We start from the raw sequence: 10,107 nt of genomic DNA on the forward strand, positions 1-10,107 counted from the left end.
TTATGGAGTGTAAGTGCAAATTGGTTTTTCACCTCTATCCATGAAATGCATGTGTGAACAGTGCACGAATCTGATTCAAATCCACTCAAACAAGGCCCATGCCCATTTGGGAAATGGTTTTGTAAGCTCATAATTCACCAAAATGATTTTATGGAATTTCCTTCTCAAAACTTCATGAATGTGCACATGATCATGCAAGTGAAATTCATGTCATGTAATGGATGTTTTGGAATATAGAGGTCATGAGGAGAATTTAGCAAAAAGAACCACTCATTTTGGAGTTTTGGTTGAAAAGTTAAGTCCATTTGAAGTTCCATGCATACTTTGCCATGTTTTGATCATATCTCCTTAACCACACATGAGAAATTGATGATCTTGGACTTTTTGGAAACGGGAGAGAACGATATACAACTTTCATGTTCAACAAAATTTCATTTGAAGCTTTCTTGATGAAGTAATATTGAGTTGAAGTTGGTCCAAAATCTTTCCATTTTTGGAAAGTTCAAATTATAGGTCACTTGCTATTTTTGGAAATTTTTGACTGGACCTCAAATTCTTCAATGTGAGTGTTTGAAATGTCAAATGAGACTTGTTTGAACATGAATGAAGTATTTGTAATCACTTCCCACCTCCAAATCCACAGTTGACTTTGCAGTTGACTTTCTAGGTCTTCAGTTGACTGGGAAATGTTCTGATGAAATGCAAGCCTCTACCACTTGGGATTTGCTTCAAAATGACATCATAGCTCATATGAACTCTTGTGAATGATTGTGGGGTCCAAATCTCAAGAATGACAACCATCTATTGCTCAATGAATGCCTTTGATTGTCTTGATCTGTTATTGCTTCATTTGCAAGACAAAGGTTAGATGACATATTTTTGTACTTTTGGTTAGTGATTAAAAGAAAAGCAATGATATACAAATGCAAACAATGTTTGGTGATCAAGAACCACCCTTAAAAAGGTGACCCACCCACAGGGAAGGGAGCAAGGTGCACAATGATCCTTGAGGCAATGCAATGATATGATATGATGCCATGAGGGATCTTAGGGACAAAATTGGGGTCTTACAGATGCCCCTATTTAAGGTCATTCTAGCCGGAGAAGTGAAGGTTAAAGTCTTCATCTCGACGCGGTAGAATGGGCTTAAATAACAGTAATGAGACAAATTTTGGTCCCTAAGAGACCTCATGATGCAAATGTATGCATGTAAAACAAACAAAACTTTGTGGGGAATATTGGTCCACAAAGAAAAGACAATCCAGCGGAGTAATACACTCACCAGGAACAGAGACTCTAACAGGACTCTCATGGGGATAAGAAAAGGAAAAAGAATGCATGAGCAGGACACGACTCTGAATTAGGGGAGACTAGGATTAGACACAGCGTGAGCAAGACACGACTGAACTGGAGACCTTATTGGGGAAGTAAAGGACTCAAACTGGGGAAAAGGAAAAGAATTCCAAAGGAAGACACATCCATTGGAAAGACTCAAGCTGACTCAAACTATCCGCGAAGGATACCTCGGATGAAAAATCCGGACTCGGACTGGGGAAAATTCCACACAGAACCTCCCTGCCGGGGAAAACTGCATATATTGGGGAAAACGCCAATACAACACAAGGGTAAAATCACAACGGAAACTCCACTGGGGAATGTCTAACAAAGAGACTCTCCTGGAGAAAAAAATCTGCAAGATGAGGTGTTACCGGCTACTGGGTAACAAACTCAAAGAGACATGTGATCTAAACACCGGTTATTGGGTGAAAGAATAACAAGCTCAGGAAGAATGAATATCTAGGACCGGTATAAGGGTGAGAGATATCAATCAACCAAACATCTGAGAAAGACCTAAAAAAGGTACATCAACTCAGGAAAATCTGACTCCACAGGGGACCAAGGTCATAATAAGGAGCAGAAAGGAAGGGAGACCAGGGATACTGACTACTGGGTATATAATAGGTGACCGACCAAAGCGTGAATTGGTATATATGCCAAAACACTCATCATCCGAAAGGAGGGCTTGAAAAAGCAAATCGACTTACAGGATGGACATTCGAATCCGCAACGGGAAAACGAATCTTACTCAGCTGGGAAAAAACCCAAAGAGCGCATGAGATATAATATCCATTACCGTCAGAACGTGGATAGTATACTCGCCTGAGATATATTATCCATTACCGTCAGAACATAGATAACATACTCGAAAAGGAGGAGACCAGAGATACCGGCTACTGGGTATATAATAGGTGACCTACCGAAACATGAATTGGTTTTTATGCCAAAACGCTCATCATCCTGAAGAGAGCAAAACGCAAACTTATCAAAGGATGGATATTCGATTCTACAAAGAAGACGAATCTTACTCCGCTGGGAAAATCAACAAAGGATTCCAACCAAAGAGTGAGTGAAATATATTATTCATTACCGTCAGAACGTGAATAATACACTCGAAAAGAAAGAACAAAGAATATCCGATTCCACAAAGGGACACGAATCCTACTCGACTGGGGAAACACAACAGGCTTCGACTGAAGAGTGCATGAGATATATTATCCATTACCGTCAGAACGTGGATAACATACTCGCATGGAAGATCATCCACAACCGGTTACTGGGTTAATAAAGGATAAATCAACCGAAAAGAAAGGCATCGGGATACCACAACTAGGTATATAAAGATGACCAATCAAAGGGAGCAACAATCATTACCGAGAAAAAGGGTGAATGAAAGAGAACTCACCGGGGATACATTGATAAACATCAATGATCCGGGGAACAAATCACTGGCATACGGTGACAGGACCCGCTGAGGATAAAATTGCTAGCATCCGGCAATTATCCACAAGGGAAGATCTGCTGGGGATAAAAATTGCTAGCATACGGCAATTACCCAGAAGAAGGAGGGAATATCAACATCGAATACTGGATGAAGATAACCACAAAGAGTAACCATCATTGGTTAGGATGAACAACAAGTTTAACTCTGCAAAAGGGAGAAATTAGGATTTACAACTACCGAATACGGGGTAGAAGACCAAAAATCTGGCTGAGGATAAAATATCTAGCATATGGCAATTATCCACAAGAAAGCCCAGACTCCACTAGGGATACAACAACAACATAGGATTTACAACTACCGAATACTGGGTAGAAGACCACAAAATCCACCATCAACCAGAATGAACCACAAAGGTTACCTCTGCTAGGGGATAAAAGTAGGATTTATAACTACCGAATACAAGGTAGAAAACCAACAATCCTCTGCGTGGGGAATTAAAGAATCACAACTCTGCACGGGGAAACAAGATAGGGTTTATAACAAACCACCAACTGCTGAAGAGCAAGAAAAAAAGGATTTACGACTACCGAATACGGGGTAGAAGACCATCAACTCTTGCTGAGGAATAAAAGGTATATAACCATAAATTCCGCCAAGAGGGAAAAGGAATATAGGACTTACAACTACCGGTTACTGGGTAGAGGCCCAAACTCCGCTGGGGATAAAAAGAATTATTGTCGGTTACTGGGCAATTTATTCATTTATTCCACAGGGAAGTACAAGAGACAGTTGAAAAATGTCAATTCAGGATCAAACCAAAAAGACAAACTGAATCAAGACTCGTCCTAATGAGGATATAACTCAATAGGAAGATCCATCCCAATATATGTGTTGGGAGGAAACGGAAAAAACCGTCATCAACGAGGGTATATCTCATTGGGGAATTGCAGAAGGAAAGACAGACACTTTCTGCTTATGGGGCTGACTCTATATTGAGAGATTAGACACCCGACATCGGCTTGGGAAGATCTATCGGAGAGATCTATATCACCATTAGCAGGAGGCAACAAACAAAAGATATATGGCAAAAAATGCAACATGAATATCTGAATGTTGAAAGTATGCATGAATATGCGTGATTTATGTTTGATGGATGCTGACAAAACAGACATGTCTAACACAAACAACCCCAGAAATCAAACGCCCGGTACTACACTTCCAGAGGAAAATCCAAGGAAAGCCAATCTGCTGGATATCCATATGCTAAAAAGCAAAGATCTGCTGGAAAGCAAGAGATCAGAGATATCAAAGAAATCACAAAATCTCTGAGTGATGGATCATCAATCATCCCAACTGGGGAACAGAAGTTCACAACAGGCAGAAAATGTCACAAAAACAAATCTGTTGGGGAAAAGGAGAAATCCCGAGATTTCTACAAGGGGATCTCAGTATCAACTGGGAAACAAAAGTTCACTGCTGAAGAGAACAGAACACACAAGTAGAATCTAGCCGCACAAGCAATTCTACTGGGGATACTGTCAGCCACTCTATTGGGGATAAACCCACTAAGGGAAAATAGATCACACTAGTAGATTCTGCCACAAGCCACTCTACTGGGGATCAAAAATAATCAGGAAATCCACCAAATATATGGATGATAGATCACCAACCCACCTGACTAGGGAACCGAAGTACACAACAGGCAGAAACTGCCACAAAAGCAACTCTGTTGAAGAAAGCCAACTCTGTTGGAGATACTGCAGGGAAATTACGAAACTTCCGCTGGGAAACAAATCACAGACACAATCCACCGTACCACAAACCTACTGGCGAATTATCTGAGGATGAGAAGGAGAGTTGGGGATCAACCACCAAATGCTGAACCTTCCAAGGAGAAACTACCCACTGCTGAGGAGGAAATAATCACTGCTCTGCTGAAGGGGTAAGAGGTGAAAATCTCAACAAGCATACTGATGGGGAGATAACATAGACGAAGTATATCATGCCAACAACTCCGCTGGCGACTGTACTGAGGAAACAGACGAAGTCCCGGGATGTCAATCCACCGACTGCTGAATCTTCAAAAAGGAAAGCAACCATGCTGGGGAGAGAATACTGTTGGAGAGGATTGTGGAGTTCTGAACAAACACTCTGGTTGGGGAACAAAATCTCAACAGAAGCACTGCTTAGGGAACAACCCTAACAACAATCTGAAGAAAGAGGATACAACCATGCCAAGAATATGAACAAATGTCTTACCCTGTTAGAAATCATGCCACCCTTGGGAGAGCACTAAGAAATTCTTAAGTATCCTTTTATCATTGTGAATGTTCACTTTGTTTAAAACGACAATTTTATGAAAAATTTGTTTGTTTAAAACAATGACATTTTATCAATTAAAACATGCAAAACATTTGTTGAATTGAAACAAATAAGAGTGCAAATAATTGGATAAAAGCTCAAATTGATTTGATGGAATGATAGCCTGCAAATGGCAAGACTCCATAGATCTGTACAAGTTTGAAATCAGTGATATATATTGGAAGAGGGCTACATTGAACATAATGATCCTTTCTCTACCAATTTGAATTTCGACGTATTCGAAGCTTCAGTAGACGACGAATCGAGAATCCCTGACGAACAGACGGTTGCGGAACAGAAAGTCTTGTCCGGATGCAGTTTCTTCCCTAATTTTTGCCTAGATTGCCCCAGGGTGAGGTACTCAATCTAGCGGGATACAAATTCATTTTTCTTCATGTCTCTAACTTTTTCCTGGATATCCCTTTCGGGTTTTCCACCGAGATGCTCATTTTTGCCTAAGCCGCCCTTTCGGGTTTTCAACTTAGCGAGCTATTCTGTTTTTCTTTTGCTCTTTTTTTTTAGGCAAAGTATTTCTTGACTGCATCTGAATTCACAGGACGGGTGAAATCCTCCCCATCCATTATTGTAAGCATCAAAGCTCCGCCTGAAAAGGCTCTCTTAACAACATATGGACCTTCATAGTTTGGAGTCCACTTGCCCCTGGAATCGGGCGCGAAAGACAAGACTTTCTTGAGCACGAGGTCACCTTCCAGGAACACACGAGGCTTGTCCTTCTTATCGAATGCTTTCTTCATTCTCTGCTGATATAACTTACCATGACACATGGCAGTCAATCGCTTCTCTTCAATCAAATTCAGTTGGTCATAACGACTCTGAATCCATTCAACATCAGTCAACTTGGCTTCCATCAAGACTCTCATTGATGGGATCTCCACCTCTACTGGGAGAACAACCTTCATGCCGTAAACAAGAGAGAAAGGGGTTGCCCTTGTTGAAGTGCGGGCAGATGTACGATAACCATGCAAAGCAAATGGCAGCATCTCGTGCCAATCTTTGTACGTAACAACCATCTTCTGGATAATCCTCTTGATATTCTTGTTAGCAGCTTCAACAGCCCCATTCATCTTCGGTCTGTAAGGAGAGGAATTATGGTGTGCAATTTTGAACTCAACGCACAACCCTTCCATCACCTTATTATTCAGATTAGATCCATTATCAGTAATGATCTTATCTGGCACACCATAACGGCAAATAAGCTGATTCTTGATAAACTTCACGACCACCTGCCTGGTCACATTAGCATATGATGCGGCTTCAACCCATTTGGTGAAGTAATCAATTGCTACGAGAATAAACCTGTGTCCATTGGACGCTTTCGGTTCAATCATGCTAATCATGTCGATTCCCCACATAGAGAAAGGCCATGGTGATGAAATCACATTCAGAAGTGTCGGAGGAATATGAACCTTATCCGCATAAATCTGACACTTGTGGCATTTCTTCACATATTTGCAGCAGTCAGACTCCATTGTCAGCCAGTAGTAGCCTGCTCTCAGCATCTTTCTAGCCATGGCATGTCCATTGGAATGAGTACCAAATGAACCCTCATGGACCTCAGTCATCAACAGGTTTGCTTCGTGTCTATCCACGCATCTGAGCAAAACCATGTCAAAATTTCTCTTATAAAGCACTTCACCACTGAGGTAGAAACTGCCTGACAACCTTCTCAAAGTTTTCCTATCTTTCACAGATGCCCCAGGCGGGTAGACCTGGTTCTGGAGGAAATTCTTGATATCAAAATACCAAGGCTTGTCATCATTCACTTCTTCCAATGCAAATACGTGAGCTGGTTTGTCCAAGCGCATCACGGTAATATTGGGAACTTCATTCCAATACTTGACTACAATCATCGAAGCAAGCGTAGCAAGCGCATCTGCCATCCGATTATCTTCTCGAGGAATATGATGAAAGTCAACTTCTGTAAAGAACGTTGAAATCCTTCTCGCATAATCTCTATACGGAATGAGACCAGGTTGATTCGTCTCCCATTCACCCTTGATCTGATTGACAACCAAGGAAGAATCACCATACACATCAAGATGCTTGATTCTCAAATCAATACATTCTTCCAGTCCCATAATACAGGCTTCATACTCAGCCATATTATTCGTGCATTTGAAAGTTAGCCTTGCTGTAAACGGAATATGCGTGCCATGAGGAGTAATGATTACCGCCCCAATTCCATTTCCATACTGATTCACAGCGCCATCAAACACCATTGTCCATCTGGAACCAGGTTCCGGACCTTCATCAAGTGTAAGCTCATCACAATCTTTCATTTTCAAATACAGAATCTCCTCATCTGGGAAGTCGTACTGAACAGACTAATGATCTTCAATCAGCTGATGCGCCAAATGGTCAGCCAAGATACTTCCTTTGATAGCTTTCTGAGCTCGATACTCGATATCATACTCAGATAACAACATCTGCCAACGGGCAATCCTCCCAGTTAAAGCAGGCTTCTCGAAGATATACTTGATTAGATCCATTCGGGATATCAACCAAGTTGTATGATTTATCATGTACTGGCGTAAACGCTTAGCAGCCCTAGCCAAAGCACATCATTTCTTCTCAAGCATAGAGTATCGAGACTCACAACCAGTAAACTTCTTACTGAGGTAGTAGATAACAGATTATTTCTTCCCTGATTCGTCTTGTTGGCCGAGTACACAACCCATCGAGTCTTCAAGCACAGTCAAATACATGATCAGAGGTCTTCCTTCTACAGGCGGAGACAAGATCGGAGGTTCAGATAGATACTCTTTGATACTGTCGAAAGCTTTCTGGCAATCCTCGGTCCAATCATGAGATTGATCTTTCCGGAGGAGCTTGAATATCGGCGCACATGTGGCAGTCATGTGGGATATAAATCTGGAAATATAATTCAAGCGGCCAAGAAAACCTCGGACTTGCTTCTCAGTTTTGGGCGCAGGCATCTCTTGTATTGCTTTGACCTTTGCAGGATCAACCTCAATACCTCTTTTGCTAACAACAAAACCCAACAACTTGCCGGAACGGACTCCAAATGTACATTTATTCGGATTCAGACGAAGCTTGTACTTCCTCAGACGCTGAAAAAGCTTCAACAAATGCTCGACATGTTCAACTTCCGTTCGGGACTTAGCAATCATATCATCAACATAGACCTCTATCTCCTTGTGAATCATATCGTGAAACAAGGTAGTCATAGCACGTTGATACGTGGCTCCGGTGTTCTTCAAACCGAAGGTCATCACTCGATAACAAAATGTTCCCCAAGGTGTGATGAATGTTGTCCTCTCCATATCCTCGGGTGCCATCTTGATTTGATTATATCCGGAAAATCCGTCCATAAACGAAAAGACTTTGAATTTAGCTGTATTGTCTACCAACATATCAATGTGTGGTAGAGGGAAATCATCTTTCGGACTAGCTTTATTCAAATCTCTGTAATCAACACACATACGGACTTTTTCGTCTTTCTTAGGCACTGGCACGATATTGGCCACCCATAGAGGATATGTAGAAGTCACCAAAAACCCTGCATTAATTTGCTTCTGAACTTCCTCTTTGATCTTTACTGCCATATCTGGATGAGTTCTTCTGAGCTTCTGCTTCACAGGCACGCACTCAGGCTTCAAAGGCAGGAAATGTTGCACAATATCTGTATCTAGACCTGGCATGTCTTCATACGACCAAGCGAAGATATCGGAGTATTCTCGTAGCAAACTGATCAACCCCTTCTTGACAGACTCTTCAAGAAATGCCCCAATCTTCACCATACGAACACAGTCTTCAGACCCCAAGTTGACTGTTTCCAGATCTTCGAGATGCGGCTGAATGATCTTCTTCTCGTGCTCAAGGAGACGGGTAATCTCATCAGGAATCCCTTCAACATCGTCTTCCTCTGCCTCAAATACAGGGAATTCAAAATTGGGAGATGGCGTTGGATCATTATGTTCAACGGGTTTTAGAATCAACCTGCATAATGATTTTGGATAATAAAAACTTTTAGAATTTAAACAAGCAAACCATTATGCAGATGAAAAGGTTGCTTTTATTCTTGTTTTTTAGGGTTTTTTATGATCACTGATTTCATGCAAAAGCAAAAAGTGAAAACAAATGGAAAAACAAATATTTAACATGCATTAATTGAATGAAAATATCATTGTATAAATGCTGCCAACAATGTCATCACTTCTCCTTTTGGCATGGGAGAAGGGTTTTTTGAACAAAGTGAACAAATTACGCTGACTTATGAATGACCGTAGGAACATCCACAGCGACCCATTTGTGGCAGATCCCGCTAGGGATAACAAAGTTGCTCAAATCCTCTGCATCCTCTTCCAGAATAGCAGCAGATTCTTCAACTTGATCAGCATGGATGAATCCTCCACTCTTGAACAGTCCTTGCGCGTTGAATGCCCCAGAAGAATAGCCAATGCCAGCCCGAGACTTATTATCTTCAAGCTCAATCATCTTCCCCAAACCAGCAACTGCACCACATTCAATGGCCAGTTTCGCATCATGATAGGAAGCAAATGAAGGAGACTTCTTCTCAATCGGCTCGACAATAGATAAAGCTTGGAAAGGAGTTCCAACTTCATCCTCAGCATCAATATATGAGAAAGAAGACAAGTGGCTAACCAGGAGAGCCTTTTCTCCCCCTACCACAACCAGTTTCTTATTCTTAACGAATTTCAGCTTCTGGTGTAGGGTGGATGTCACGGCGCCAGCCTCGTGAATCCATGGTCTTCCAAGGAGACAGCTATAAGATGGGTGGATATCCATAACCTGAAAGGTAACTTGGAAATCACTTGGTCCAATCTTGATTGGGAGATCAACTTCCCCAATCACGGTCTTGCGCGACCCATCAAAAGCTTTCACAACAACACCACTCTGCCTCATGGGAGGCCCCTGATATGACAATCTCGAAAGAGTGGTCTTCGGCAATACATTCAAAG

Source organism: Lathyrus oleraceus, chromosome 7 (genome assembly GCF_024323335.1).
Source record: "Lathyrus oleraceus cultivar Zhongwan6 chromosome 7, CAAS_Psat_ZW6_1.0, whole genome shotgun sequence".
NCBI classification, from domain to species: domain Eukaryota; kingdom Viridiplantae; phylum Streptophyta; class Magnoliopsida; order Fabales; family Fabaceae; genus Lathyrus; species Lathyrus oleraceus.